Here is a 15,608-nt window from a genome sequence, read left to right as displayed (position 1 = left end):
ATGCATCGCAGAGTTTTCATAGTAATGAAGCTTGTTCTTGATAACGTGTCCACTTGGGCATTCATTGATAACTTGAAGTACATGGCCATTCCAAGGTTTCTTACTTCCTTAGATACTTCAGGAGGTGGTCCCAGATCGACAGGCCAGGCGGAAAGTTGGTCATAATTTTTCCAGTTGCCACATGTGAGAATTTCAGTTTTCGGAGCATTCAATTTGAGATGTCTCCATGTCATCCACTGATCAACAGCTTTAAGGCACTGAAGATTTCTGAGTTTTCAGTGTCTTTGGGGCTTTCCAGATTAAGGGGTTATTTGTGTGTCATCTGCATAGTTATAGCATGCAAGCTGATATTCACTGATCATTGCTGGTGGTGACTTCGTGTAGATTTTGAAAAGCATGGGTGAGATGATAGTGCCTTGAGGGACCCCTGATTTTGTGAAGTATGGTCTGGATGAGAAAGGGGGATATAAATTACATGTGTTCTGTGTTGAAGGTAGGATGGAGATCCATTTGAGAGCAGTCTCCTCTATGTCGGCTTGGACTAGGGTGTCATGGTCAACTGTGTCGAAGGCAGCTGAGATGTCCAAGAGATTCCTCAGTGACCCTCTTCTGGTCTACTTTGTTTTTAAGGTAATCCCAGATGGCGAAGAAGGCAGATTATGTGCTTTTTACTGGTCGGAATACTGTTTGGTAGACCGAAAGTATGGAATTATTGTCACTGAGTTATGACATCTGGGCGAACGCTGCACTTTCTATCAGTTTGACCAGGAAAGGTAATTGGCCTGTAGTTTTTGGGGTTATGGGTGTCAAGGTTTGTTGTCTTTAAAAGTGGGCATATGTATGCATATTTAGGTCTTCTGGAAAGGTTCCCGTAGTTAAAGAGTTATTGAGGATTCTTCTTAATGGTATGGAAACAGAGGTAGATAAAAGAATATTCTTGAAAGGTTGTGGTGGTCAAGGGTCAGAATGGCAGCCGGAAGGCCTGCTTGCTTTGACCAGATTAATAAATTCACTTTGTGACATTTGTTTGAAGGATTGCAGAGGTTGGAATAGCCTAATCTTGGAAGAGATTTTTGGAAATTGGTTGGTGCTGGTGGTTTTCCTTTGGTATATACACACAATTATAGCTACCCTAAAGTTGTAGTTACTTACATTAAGTGACCGTTTCTCTAATAGCACTACTCAATAGGAGTGCTGGACATGTCAAACATTGTGAAGGGTGTCATGCTTCTTCATAGGCAGACCTCGCTCTCTAAAAACTTGGTTTGATTGAGAGCGGGCCTACACCAGAAGACAGGGAGGCACTTCTAATCATGTAAGTGGGGGTCCACGGAAATAGTGAGTTCAAAACCAATGTAATGACCCATTTGCATTTAATCAAATGGTGTATTACTTGGTGTTAAAATCTGGGGTGTGGGGATTAGGGGAACTATTACCCCATCACCACAGTTACCTTTTTCAATGTGGCCCATCCAGCTGACAGGAATGCACCAATACATAGATCACTCTGGGGAGGGATTACTCTAGCTTCTCTCCTCATGTTTCACCATGCAACCCTGGATCTTGCAAAATGGAACCCAGAGTCCTCCATGTATTGTACCCTTCTCTGCACATCACTGTATCATTGATGTATTGCACCACTCACAGGCATATAAATACCCAGCTCATACATTCAACATGCACACACTGCACAGCCTTACATCCTTAATGTATTGTACCATTTCCAGGCACACATATGCCCAGCACATGCATTTAATATGCATGGACTGCACGGTACTGCATTATCCCTGCATTGTACCGCTCACAAGCACACATACACCTAGCCCAGGTACACCACTCATGTGCTATGCAGCAAAGCACCACAAATCAATGTAGGGCCAAGGGGTGAGTGAAGCGCACAGCAGCAGAACTTTAAATGTGTGAGCCAGTAGGCCTCACTTTAGTGACACAGGTTAAAAAGAACCTTTTCACTCCTACTGATCACTACAAGGTATGCTTTCACCACCGTGCTCATGCTGTTCAACTCTTGGCCAAGGCAGTAACCTTACACCACTATAGGGTAGCGCTTTGAGTGCCCCTCCCTGTCCAAGAGGAGCCCATTGCATGAGGCAGGCCTATGTCATGGTGCACACACATAATCCGTGTTTGCCTATGACAATAAAAATCAGCATTAGGGATCCAGACATCAGTATAGAAGGGGCACTCAGGGCAGGGGTGCAGGTCGCATACAATGCAAAGGACTTTTTCGCCCCAACAGTCATATTGTCACATCTAACTCAAATCGAATTTAAATAATTTCATCTTTTTTTAGAGTTTGATGTATGAGATACTCCATCACAAATTAGATGGATGTTGTCCTATTTGCCGTATCAGAAGTGCATTATAGCCTCTGATACTTGTAAAAGGGCGGATGGGATAGTTGCTACATTTGTGAGAGAGTATACCACCTACTAAACTCTAAATAAGGTCTTTTGCCTCTTGTTCCTTCATAAACAGAGAACTGCTTTGGTTAAAGATATGTAGAATAAATCTGAAAACAAAATTGCCAAAATGCAGCATGTAATTGCTTACAAAGTATATTTTAAGCAGTTTAGCTCACTTTCAAAAGTGACTGAAGTTCACAATGTGTTGAGTTGCCTGCAGCTTCCTGCTTTCTTGTTCACTTTGCCACTGGATTCAAGCAAGCCGGGCTGAAGACGGCTGGAATGCCAGACACCGGTCCTCGGAAGCTTGTTTCCGGTCCAGGAAAGACATGGCTTGGCAGTTCGGGCTGGACTGTTCCCATGAGGCACAGGGTCAGACTGATTTGCATATAGCCATGTCTTAACTGGGTTGGCAGAGTGGGCTAAAGAACGGTGATGGATTAAACCCAGATCTTTTGACTGGGTGTGAGTGTTTGATTGATTCGGATGCTCCGTCCATCACCACCCCCTTTTGTACCCCCTTCTTGTAATGACCAGCAGTGCAATAAATAAAGTCACTGCCATTAATGTTTCCTTGCCATCTAACAGCTACATTTCAGGAAATAATGGTACAGAAGGAGTTGAAAATGAAATGTTTAAATTGAAGTTGCAATTCTGCTCAGTGACATACCTGTCACACTGTCAGATAGTTTTGACTTCAAGTATTGCAATGTTACAAATCAACCATGCCATCTGCAGTGGGAAAACATTTTCTGTGATGTTAGCTGCAGTGATACATTCAATTGTATCTCCAACAGTCACCCTATGCGTTCTGGGATCTTACCATCTTTAAGGTGGAAGGACCTGTGATGTCTTCTGCATTGAGCTACCGTGTTCTGTGATATGTTACAGGTGGGAGAGCCTTCTAAGATGCATTTAGGAGTAAGGCCATCTGGTCTCTGATCCCTCATGCAGTGAGGCGGCTTCCTCTGATGTCATCCAGAGTGAGACAGTATATTGGGAGTGTCAGAAGTAGCGAGACAGTGTGGTCCGTGACATCAGCATTGAAACAGTTCCTTCTGTGATCCCTTGAGCAATGAAATAAAGTGTTTGGTCATCTTATAAACAGTGTCACAGTGGGTTCAGTAATATTAATCCTTTGTACGTCCTATAATACATCATGAAAATGTGTCTCTGCGATGCATTTATGATGTATATATACGTAAGTGGGCCAAAGAGACACTCCACGCCTGTACCGTTTAAAGAATTAATTTTTTCTTTTTTTTCCCTGATTAGGGACAAGCTCCTGCTGGTAGTGGAGGTGAGGAAAAGGAGTTTGCTGGTGCCCGGGCCCTTCTAGACACCATGAAACTCCCAAATAAGGCAGCCTAGTTTGCCTATTTAATATGCCTATGATGTCTTGAGTGATGTAACAAATCTATAGGAGGGACCCCGCAGGGATTCCCTAACATCTCCAGGGTCTACTCCAGGATTAAGTCGTAGGTGGGGCTACGGAAGGAACCGAAGGCAGCTAATCCTGTCCAGGGCAGCAGCGTAAAAATAGCCCCTGCAGCCCCAATGGTGAAAGTGACCTCAAACTCCAGGGGGGCCCTCCAGCACTGTGCACAGCGGCAGACCCTTGGCCTGAGAGCTCCTCACTGAGTCTGGAGCATTGGGGGGGGGGTACTTAATGTACTTTGCAGGGGTGGCCATCGAGTTTCATTATGCCACTGGCCCAGAGTTCCTGTCTCGTTATGCCCAGCAGCTCAATCCACTTTTTCCTCAGGTGGAAAGGGAGGTAGGAAGTTGGGAGAGAGGGCGAGAGGCGCATACCAGCTCCTCCCACTCTTCTTCTCACCACTCCTCCCCCAACGAAGAAATTGAAGTGGGGGCTGGTAAGGTAGGAACTAGGATTTTTGGTAGTCCCTTCCTTCAAATATCCAGTTCCTGCTTTGTTTCTCTCAGCTCATTTACTTCAGATTTCTTCTCTGTCGGAGAGAAGAATTGTGAGCAGAAGGACCCATGAGTCTGTGCACACCAGTCTTACGTCAGATCTACCAAGTCAAATGCGTGTCTCAAACTCGGTGTGGTAGCGAGATCCGGGGGAACGCAAAAACAGACACAGTTCAGGTAATAGAAAACCAATTTTTAAGGTGACCGCTCCAGGTTACACAATGCAACCTGGTTTTTTCAGTCAATCTATAGATGGGTGCCATCACATAGCTGACATACTCGCTTACTTTGCTGGATAAACATCTGGAATAGGGTGGATCTAAGCGTAATGGGCAGATTTTATTGGATTGCATGTCCCTTGATGCTGCGCACAGAATCCATTGGTTAGCCTATGTGAAGGCAGATTTGGCCTCTTTAGGAATAGTGGATGTATTTCTGAATCCCCATTTATTGACCTCTCAAGATTTAAAGGTAGTAAAAGGGTTGTTTCTTGAGCAAGCCTGGATTGTGAAGAGGCTGAACAAATGAAACCCCCGGTGAGAGACCATATGCTCCTAAACACGATCCAGGGCATAGAGCACTATTTAGTGTAGGTCTCCAACAGACGAGACAGATTTTTATTACCAAGATTTCTATTTGGTCAATTATCACATCTCTTGGCCTCACCCTGTGGTTGGGTTCAATCAGGATGTAGGTTGCCCTGCAGCTGTGACAACCGGTCTCCACAGGACAGCCTCCATTTTGTAATGTTTTGCGAACATTTTTAGCAGGCCCACAAAAACGAAAAAGTTGACATTTTACCCAAGTGCGCTCTGCTCTCGTTTATCTGCAGATGCTTCCTAACGTTCTCGTTTTATCTGCAATGGTCAGTTTTTATGGGCGGCCTGGATGGACTACTGCTTTACTGTATATAGTGTTCTTAATCTGATTCATTGGTCATTGGATCTTTTATCAGAATCGCATATGTGTGTTTTATTCAGCTGCTTGTATTATTGATTGTATCCTTTTATGGTTGCTTTGGTCAACTGAATAAAGATTTTATGATGACTCTGAGCACCAGATAAAAGCCAAATACATTGTATCCTTTTATGGTTGCTTTGATCAACTGAATAAAGATTTCATGATGAGTCTGAGTACCAGATAGAAGCCAAATACATTAGATTTTTTTAGGCTATAAAAATCCAAACAATGTCTAAATCCCTTATTCCAAAAACACTTAGAGCCTGATTCCCGAAGGTAGACTTACAGTTCTGTGTAAGCTTATGCTCTTTCCGGTATTCATATATAAAGATATAGGACAGGTCTTTTTTTGGGCTGATTTTATATAGCATGAACTCGACTGAAGGTATCAGAGAGGTTTAGATGAGCACCAGTTGCATTACAGACGGACACATTCCTTTTTAGGTAAGGTGAGATTAAGTGATTTGCTCAGAATCACAGGATGTTTGAGTCTCCAGCCAGACACGAACCTGGCTCTCCAGCTTCAAAGTCGGCCACTCTAACCGTCTAGCCACATCCTCTCTCCCAGTCTATCTTTTTGTGTGCTGAGTATCCACAGTAGTAAACTTACTATTAACTCGTAGTTTGTGAATATAATTTATTTTTTAACTTACACAAAAGTAAACGTGTATCTTTGTGAATCAGGCCCTGAGTTCTGTACCCAGGCAAGGACCCAAACACTGTTTGTCTATTTTGCTTAGCTTAAGAAACAAATTTAAACAGTGTCTGGCTTCTTTCTGGGGCACAGACGAACACTCTGTTCCCAAGCAAGGAGCCCGGCAATGTTCGTATTTGTCATAGCCTACGGAAAAATCCATATATTGTATGTTTTTTCTTCCTTATAAGTGTCTGTTTATGGCGCAAATGCTCAAACTCGTGACTATATGAAAGAATCTATTAGTGCAAGCCACGCCTCCCTTGCGAGTAAGAATGCACTGAACATTACAAGGAATACATGACCCAGAGGGTGGAGAAGCACTTGTACAAAACAGGGCCAGTCATTAAGGAGCTATGACCTTAAAATAGTTTATATGAGATGCAAATCTTCCAATCATTCAGGTAAGAAAGTCTTTGCTGAATTTAATGAGATCTTGTATAAAGTAGAACCAGTTGCAGAGAGTTGATTTTCCTAGGTTGTTTAGTTAGGAAAACCATCATATTGGTTTTTCAGTCAGTAAATAAGAGGTTATACCTTGAAACAGAGGTTTTTACCTTGATACAGGGAAATCTCTAGGATTAAATGGGTTAACAATGCAGTCTAGTCAATCTGTTTAGGAAAGTTTGGTCCTCTTATAGTAAATTTGTATAACAAGATATTTTTTAAACAGCCTGCCACATACCATGTAACAACTGTGTTACGTTTGTATGTTCCCACAACTGATAAAGACAGTTCTAAATTCTACGATTGCAGATCCATCACACTATTAAATATTGAGTTTAAACCTCTACATAAAGTCTTGCATTACGGTTGGAAAACGTTATAGAATAATTGGTGTATTTTTATCAAAGTGAGTTTTCGAGTGGGAAAAAAAGGTTATAATATAAGGAACTTGAATCATATCTTTAGCCTGTTTAATACAAAATAGGAAGTCCTAGCTGCAATAAATTTAGATGTTAAAAATGTGTTTGCCATTTGCTGAAACCTGCCCTAAACAAATGTGAGTTAAGGCATAATTGAGTAAGTCTTGATCTTGGTGTGTACTCTAAGGCAAGGGTCTTTGTTCTTGCAAAAGGTTCTACTGAGGAGGAATTTAAATGTGATTATGGCATAAAGCAGTGGTGCCCTCTTTCTTGTTTTTTTCCTATTTTACCTGTGCAACAATTGTTACCAGACACTAGGCAGAATCCTCGGAGATACGTAACTTGTTTGTTGTGTGCATTGCATTTACATGGAGTTATCTCATACCGTGAAATAAACTAGAGGCAAACAGAATTTTTCCAACTGAAAGGGGGGATTTTCACTGTAGGGAAGGCAGATATTAAAATTATAGTGAAGACTAGATAATTCATGCAATGAAATGAGGGATTGGCCTTCTGGATTCTTACAAATATCATAAAGCCTTTACTCTTATCCCTTAATATTACCATGGCAACCATGACGAGACAACATAAAGGGCTGGTGCAAGATATAATGTTTGCTAGGCATGTGGATCAGTACCGAAATCAATGAACCACACCGTGCCAAATTGTCACAGAGTCATTTTATATCGGTCATAACTCTTTGAGAGATTACATTTTAATGAGAGGCTGATCCCCCCAGACACCAAGAATAACTTACCTCAATGAGCGACCTTCACAGTGCTGCTTTTCATCAAATCAGCATGCAGGAAAATACAAGACAATTCTTGTCCTAAATCCAGGACATTCTGTACATTGCTGAAAAGATCCAGGAAGAAAAGAAAGGGAGTAATTTTATAACACTGTCTGGTTGCATTTTAACGAGTTTGCTGTCTAGTTGTGTCACTCAGTACATGTAATATGGGGATTTTTGTGTCTGCGTTGCTTGGCTGCTTTTTTGTTTTTGTTCATATGGTGGTCCTTCTGGGTCTGGTTTGAAGAAAAATTAAATTGATTTTTTTGCATTTTATGGTGAACAATTATAGGAACGTAGAAATGTTTGGGAAAGGATTCCTGTGTATATGTATTCCTATTTTGCCTAATAAAATTGCAAGCAGGAAAAGAGGAGCGGGGCTTTAATCAGGAAGAAAGTGAGGTGCATTAAGGGAAGATACTTCACTAAACACTAATGGCAGACCCAAGTGCTAATTCACAATAATAATACCAGCATTTCTTCTGGAAGTCCAGATCTTCTGGCTGTGCCTAAGAAATCTTGTGGGTTTGAAACTTCTTCAAGAGAGGAGTTTGCAGTCATACCTCCCTGCTTTGCAGTGCTTGGTACCCTGCTGAGGTGGAAGGCTCGCATGCTAGGAATCTGGGGGTGATGTGTCTGATTGCTTCTCCTGTTAGGTGTTTTGTTTAGAATACGCAGGGAGCTGCAGTGGGAAGACGAGTAGAAAGATCAGGACAGCAGTAAATTGATTAAAGCTCTGGACGCTGGATGCTGGACGCCTATGATCCTTCTGGCAGCCATGTGCTGCAGTGTTTGTAATGTTGCACTCGAATTTTTGAGAGCTCCTTTTCAGCAGTACAATTGCTTGTATATGCAACCAACGGGGTTGCTGGGGGATGAACTTGTGCTCCAAACAGTCACTGCTAAAATCGAGCTCCTTGTGTTATGCATTATGTAGGTTCAGAATATGTCAGCTTCTTGTTCAGACATTTGCCCAGAGGTTTTGTATTGGACAGTAGAATGTTTTGCACACCTGGAAAAGACTCTAGTCAACTAACTGTAAATGGTTAGGTAGGCGTATGTTGATGATGATGTAAAAATCTAGTTGTGAATCCACTTCCGCCAGTCTATGGGGGGAGTATGTCATCAGCAGATACTGGCGTGTCTCTGACGTCATCAGAAGAATGACAGTGCACTCCCTAATCTATAGTGATTTGGCATCTAAATGAAAGAGCCGAAACATTTGGCATCTAAATGACACAACAAATGTTAGAAAAACTTTTGATATTGACACAAACTGAAAAGGTTGTTTCTTGTGTTCAGCTTTAGTACGGTAGATTGTATCACTGCACCAAAATCTATTGAAAGCCAGGAAAGGAAAAATAAAACAAAACTTGTTTTATTTTTCCTTTCCTGCAGAGTCTCGGGGGCGGGGCCTAGTGGTGACAGACACTGAGGGGAGTGGTAGTGCACTACCGTCAAAGTGAGACTGCCGGACAGACCATCATGCTCAGTGAAAGTTCTCTCCAACTCAGCAAAGCAGCTGGGTTGGGCAGAGCAGGCTGAGACTCACAGTCTGTCCTAGAGTGCAAATCGAGGATGCTAAGGCTAATCCTGACGCTTCTCTCATGAGAGAGAGCAGCTTCAGGATTGGCCGCATGGCATTCTGGTAACCTGTGCCTTCCTGGAGAGGTGAAGAGGAGCAGAAGAGCGCCACAGGAACGTCTGCCAGTCCATTAAACATATATATATATATATATATATATATATATATATATATATATATATATATATATATATATATATATCCTCGTACGACCCCTATTGCCCCTTCCCCCCCCCACTAGCCCCCGCCCCGCCAGCATACCAGCCGCTTCTGTTGAAAGCAATAGTTTTTCTATGTGAAATTTCAAACATAAAAATTCCAAAATACATGCCCTGAAGATGCAACCATGAGTAAACCAAGAGATGTCAGTTTGTCATGTGCAATTTATATTTAGCCTACATTTTAATATGATCTAATAATATTTGCAGTTAAACAATATATTTGTAAGATTTCTAATTACCCCTTATTCTGAACTTAATTACTTCAAGATGCTCTCAGATTTCACAAGCAAAATGAGGCACACTAAATCAAAGTAATTTTCCTGGGATCACACAATTTAACCAAGTGGGAAAATTTGAAACGGGGGTTGGGTTTCGTGGTCACATACTATACAATTGTGCAATTTTGCAGTTTGGCTCCAAAATTAATATCTATAACTATAATCAAAGTGCCTTTGCTTCGTAAATCTGTTCAGTTGAGTTGTGAAAATTACTATTTCAAAAACATTACCAAATGGGCTTCTAAGGGTTGGGAAGGTAGAGATACCTGATACATTAGTCAGTGGAAGATCCACAAACTTGGGTTATTTGACCAGCAGCAGCCTACATTTGAAAAATATTAAAATCCTATCTGATGAGAGTGTTTTTCCCTTAATTTGTTTTGGGTCCATGGACCGTAAGTCTCTGATTTGCTGGCCACAACTCAGAACATGTTGTTGCTACTGGTATTACAGAACACTGGGTTCAGTCCCACATCCTGAAAAGAAATACATGAGGCAAAACGAGAAGGGAGCATGGGGAAGCATCCTTGCTCAGGTGGTCGGGGGAGGGAGATGCAAATGGACCCTCCTTAAGTAAAGATAAAAGTTAATTTTGACATGGGAAGTGGTTGCCTGGGCCCATTGAGGAGAAACCAGGTAGGAGAGATATATTTGAGAGTGCTGAGAGTGAGGAATGGGCATTACACTCCATGGTTTACCTGTAGTATTGGGGGGAGACGAAGGTTCTCGACTTGTCAAGATGATAGTATGAAAGCTCCGCTTTGGGTGAACTTCTTAAAGAAAGTTCACTTCCCACATGTAAAGGTTTCGTTTCCCCCTGCACTATGTAGGAGACGTTGGTGTTTATCAAGGTTCTCACTGCTAGCCGAACCGCATGTATTATTGTTTAATAGTTGTTAGATGAACTGTAGATGTCCTGGGAGTAATAACAAAATCCAGTCTAGGATCGGCCAAGGAATTACAAGATACTGGAGTTTGTGCAGCATGGGGATATGACGGGCTTTGTGAAGAGCAGATGCCAAGTCAATTATTTGGAAAACTGCCATTTCAATATGGTACACTGCTGACTTAAGGTCCTCCTTGAAAGAGATTAATGGTAACCCCGGTGGCACTGTCAGTGTGGAACCTGGTCTGAAAATCTGATAGGGGCAGGGCATCCTAGAAGTGGATGCCTTCAGATTGTTGCCTTTGCTGCTCTCTCTAAATCATTTTGGCAAAGAAATCTCTCTTGGTGATTGGTCTCCAGTAAGTCGGATAAGATGAAACTCTTCCTAGTTCTTCGTGCCTATTTTGACTTGCTCCTCAACTTAATGAGGATGGTGTATTCAACTGTGACAGAAAAGAAGATACAAAAGACACAATTGGCTGTCTAAACTGAGCAAGGGATTACCCCCAGGCCGAGGTTCTGGCGGTGATTTAGAGGGAGGCAACTGGGCCTGATGCTTTGATGATTGAATGCACCACAGAAGTTGGGACTGCCCGAAGTTGATAGAAGTGGTCTCAGGATACCACAATTTGAAGATAATCTTGTATAGCTTCTTTCTTGAGTATGCATTTTTCAGAGATACAACACGAATATGAAGATCATTGTGTTTTCCCGATGTTTGTCCTCCAAAACTTGGCATGTGGGGGTTCACATCGTTTTCTCTGACGCAATGAACAGTAAAAGAATATGGCCTGTGTTATCCTCAGCAGCAAAAAAGTATAACCTGTGATGTCAACATCAGACACAAAGTGTTCTTGTGATCTCTGCAGCAATGGAATAATGTGCTCTCTGATAATTTGTTTCATAAACCCATCACTGCCTGTGTCTGGCATATAGCTAACTAACAGGCAATCACCACTTCACCAACAACCAACACAGCCTAGATATGCAATATTGTTGGCTAGCTTTATACTCCCAGCAGCACTTCCCGCCATGAGCATTCAACAGAGGAAATTGGACAGTTGTACGATACAACCATGCATGCCTAAACCATGCATGCTGAAATAACGTGATGTCTTTATCAGGCATGCCTTTCCCACGCATGCATGTACAAAGAATTTTGTTGTAAAGGCATTATTGCTAGAGGGATATGCATCATGAAGTGCAACCCAGCCCTAAAACCCTATACCCCAGCCATGCAACCTACCCCGTCCCAGTCCTTACTACTAAGCATGGGCAAATTTTGCGAATCTGGCGTTCGCGAATTTTGCGAATTTGCGAACTCGCAATCCGCAAAATCCGCGAATTCTCGCTAATTTTTTATTTTTTTGTGTTCGCAAGGATTTCTGCCAGTTCGCAAGGATTTCTGACAGTTCGCGAACTTACATGTAGGCTCGCAACGGTCACGATTATGTTGTTTCTACGTCTGGTTCATCATCATAGGTTCCCAGCACCCTCTGTTTCACCCCTGCCACCCTCTGTTTTACCCATGCCACCCTCTGGTACATCAATGCCTTATGCCACCCTCTGGTTCATCATCACTGTAGATTATGGGGGGAAAAAGCAAGCATACCTGCCTGCTTCAACTGACATGAATTAATTTGGGGTTGATTTATTAATGTGTCACTGTTTTAAAATTCCAGTCTGGCACCTGTATCCTTATCTGTAATTTGCTTTCTGTTGCAGTGCAATTTTTTTTCCAGGACCTTTGTGGCCTACTTGTAGCTATTCTATGAGCCTGCTGTGAGGGTCAGAGCAGGGTCATACAATTGTTGCAACTAGCAACTGAACAATTGTTGCAACTAGCAACTGAACTTTGGAGGGGCCCTTGTCAGGAAGCACTACAGGGAACGGTTACTAATGATGAGTTTGAACTTTTGAACCTGCTTTCACTTTTGCAAAACTCGTTTTTCTGCAGAGCAGCATTACAGCAACTTTAATGCGCCACCAAGCTTATATGAGAAAGTTGATTTCTAATCCAAAAGTTATCCAAAGAAAATCAAAAGGCCTCAAATCTAAAAAAGTGCAGGCAAATGTCAACCTGAGGAGTTATTCTGATAAAAATAATCATTTTCAGAAGGTCTATGCTGCTTGCTAGTAGATTTCTTGTGCGGAATTGCAATTTTTGTAATTTCGCGAGTGCGAGATTGTTGCTGCCCGCTGCACCTACATGTTCGCAATTGCGAACTTACACCGCAAAGAAAAAAAAATCCGCTGCGTGCGAATTTGCGGATTTTGCGGGAAATTCGCGAATCTCGCGGATTGCGAATTTACTGAAAATATGCAAAATCCGCGAGTGTAACAGATTTTCCGCCCATGCTTACTTACTACTACCCTGACTCCCCACCCTGAGTCCAAAAATCCTGCACCTGCCCAAAAAACTCCCCCAGCCCGAGCCCGAAAACGGACTTCTAGTCCTGACAACTGCCCCTTCCCCCCTGCCCTGAGCCCTAAATCCGGCATGAGGCCTATAAATGACCCCCACTCAAAACCTGGCCCCAGCCCTACTTACCAGGCCCCGTCCCAGAGCTTCCTCTTCCGATCTTTTGTGTTCCTCTCCCCGCCCATCCTCACACCTAGACTGCTGACTTCCTTTACCACTCATATGCGTGGTTAAGACAAATGCGTGGTTCAGGCAAGCATTGTTCTACTTGCGTTGAAACGGCACGCATGGCTCATCCTGCGTTATAAAGGCCATTTTGCAAATTGGATGGAACTTTAAACATGCTTCCAGTACAGCCCATGTATGCCATGTAGTTGGCTATCAGGGTACCCAACATTACTCACCACAGAAAAGCTCTACATATACTTCTCAGTACAGACATGTTCATCAACCTAGAAGATGTATCCGGCCTTAACCCTCAAACACGAACTCATGAACTCATAACTCAAGGAATAAGGCATAGCCACCTTAACCTTTTCTTCCCAGTTTAATCACAAATGTTTGACCTACGGCCTGAATTGAAAAAATTGGTGGTTATTTACTTCCCATTTTCTAACACCATCAAGATCTGTTGAACATAGAAAAAACACCCTTCAGATTCTGAATCAGTAATTATCAGCAAGACTTCATCTGCCAAACACTGGCTCATGGCAACAAATGTCCTCAAACTTAATCTCCCTTAATCTGAAACTTTCCTGAATCCCCTCTTGAAGTACCTACGATAAAGATGGTTGTCCATGAGGCTGAGCGAGCTTCCTCGTCCTTTGTAATAAATCGTATCATCTTAATTAATGCAGGCCTCTTTTTAAGTTTCCAAATCTCTGCAGTATAAGAATATTGCTTCTTATGTTTTAGGTAATCTAGGGGTATTTTATATTTATTAATTTCCCTCAAAAAGTTGATATTGTCTTTATGTCCTCTATATCTGCAGTCGACATATGCCTTCCAACGAAAGGCCACAACAATTATAGAATATTCAGAAACGATCACCATAATGCTGTTTACCTTAAGCATGTTTGATCATGTCGCCTTGCCCACTGCTTATAGCATAGGTTGATGGTCCCTGAGAGATGTCAGGAGCAAAAGGCAATATACAAGTCTGTTTCCATAACGTGGAAACAAAATCTTATTTTAATTTAGTTTTATATTTGTAGGTTGCAAGCTATAAACGTAATCATCTCCAGGTGTGAAATAAATTATATGACATACCCTACATGTGTTGCTAGCCGAGAACCCCAAAGGCAGCAGAATTCAGTAAGGGGGCTGAATCTAATCAGTTACTGAAAAGGAATGCTTCAGATCTCTCCTACAGGAAAGCAGGGTGTTTACTCCCTAATGTCAGGAGAAAGTGAGTTCTAGATATGTGGGAAAAAGTACTGAGAATTTGTAGTCTACCTTTTACCAAGGGTTAGCTTTTGGAATGTGGAGAAGATCTCAGATGCTTGATCATATGTTTCGTGTAGGAGCATACCTGGAGATTTTGTCTGGCAGTAGACTGGTGCTATTTCCTTTATGCACAGGAGAGCGGCATACTACTTTGAAGATAATTACATTTGTACAGGTAGCCATGCAGTGAATTCAGGCCTGGCGATAAGTGACTGAGAGAAAGCTTAAGCTGTGCCTCTTCATTGCCCCTGAATGTTCTAGTCTTTTGACTTCTAAGACTAGGAAGCCTTTGTATACCTTGCTTCACAGCTCTGGAGCCCTCTTCCAGCCATTCTCAGATGTGAATTCAATAACCTGTGTCTCCACCTTCATTTGAAAACCTGAATCCCACTAACTAGAAGGTGAATCAATTATTTTACCAAAGCTCTGTCATGTCTCTGTGGGGCATATTATCAAGGGGGTTTATCTCTGCTCTTTTGGCTTTAAAAGCCAAGAAAGCGGAGATAAAATGATCTCCCTATTACCTAGCTGTTGCTAACACCAGTTAGCGACAGCTAGTAGGAGATAGCGACCATCTTGGGCCCCGCTTTGCATGTCAGTGATATTTATCACTAATGACATGCAAAGTGGGTGTGCCAAGATGTTAGCGACGGGAAACAGTCGCTAACATCGCTATCTCCTATTACCAACTTTTGGAGATATTTGCGCTAAGCGCGAATATCTCCAAAAGCTAACCCCTGCCCCTGAGCAGTTCTTAGCCATGTTATCCAATGGTAGGTGGATAACATGGCTAAGAGCATTAGCTCGGTAATGCATGAATATCGCTGACTTTTCAGCATTATTCATGCATTTCGGCCGAGTTTTATCGCTTAGGAGATAAACCTTGATAATAGCAAGGTTCCTAAGCGATAAAAATCGCTGCAACATTGCGATAAAAATATTGCCGCTAAACCAACATAGCGATAATTATCGCTAGTTGTTGGTAATATGCCCCACCAGTCATTTATGCTTTACCCAAAATCCACATGAGGCTAGAAAACCCTTGTGGTAGACTCATAGTATTGGGATGCAGGTCAGTCCTTGAGCCCCTTTGTCAATACATTGA

General features: G+C 42.2%; 1 protein-coding gene across 1 annotated transcript in view; it reads left to right on the top strand.

Moving 5' to 3' along the window:
- The window catches only part of SEZ6L2 (seizure related 6 homolog like 2), a 201,945-nt gene that overhangs the window by 58,855 nt on the left and 127,482 nt on the right, over positions 1 to 15,608 (top strand). The window lies entirely within an intron of this gene.

The sequence above is a fragment of the Lissotriton vulgaris genome, chromosome 7 (assembly GCF_964263255.1).
Source record: "Lissotriton vulgaris chromosome 7, aLisVul1.2, whole genome shotgun sequence".
NCBI lineage: Eukaryota > Metazoa > Chordata > Amphibia > Caudata > Salamandridae > Lissotriton > Lissotriton vulgaris.
This window is presented reverse-complemented; position numbering and strand designations above follow the sequence as displayed.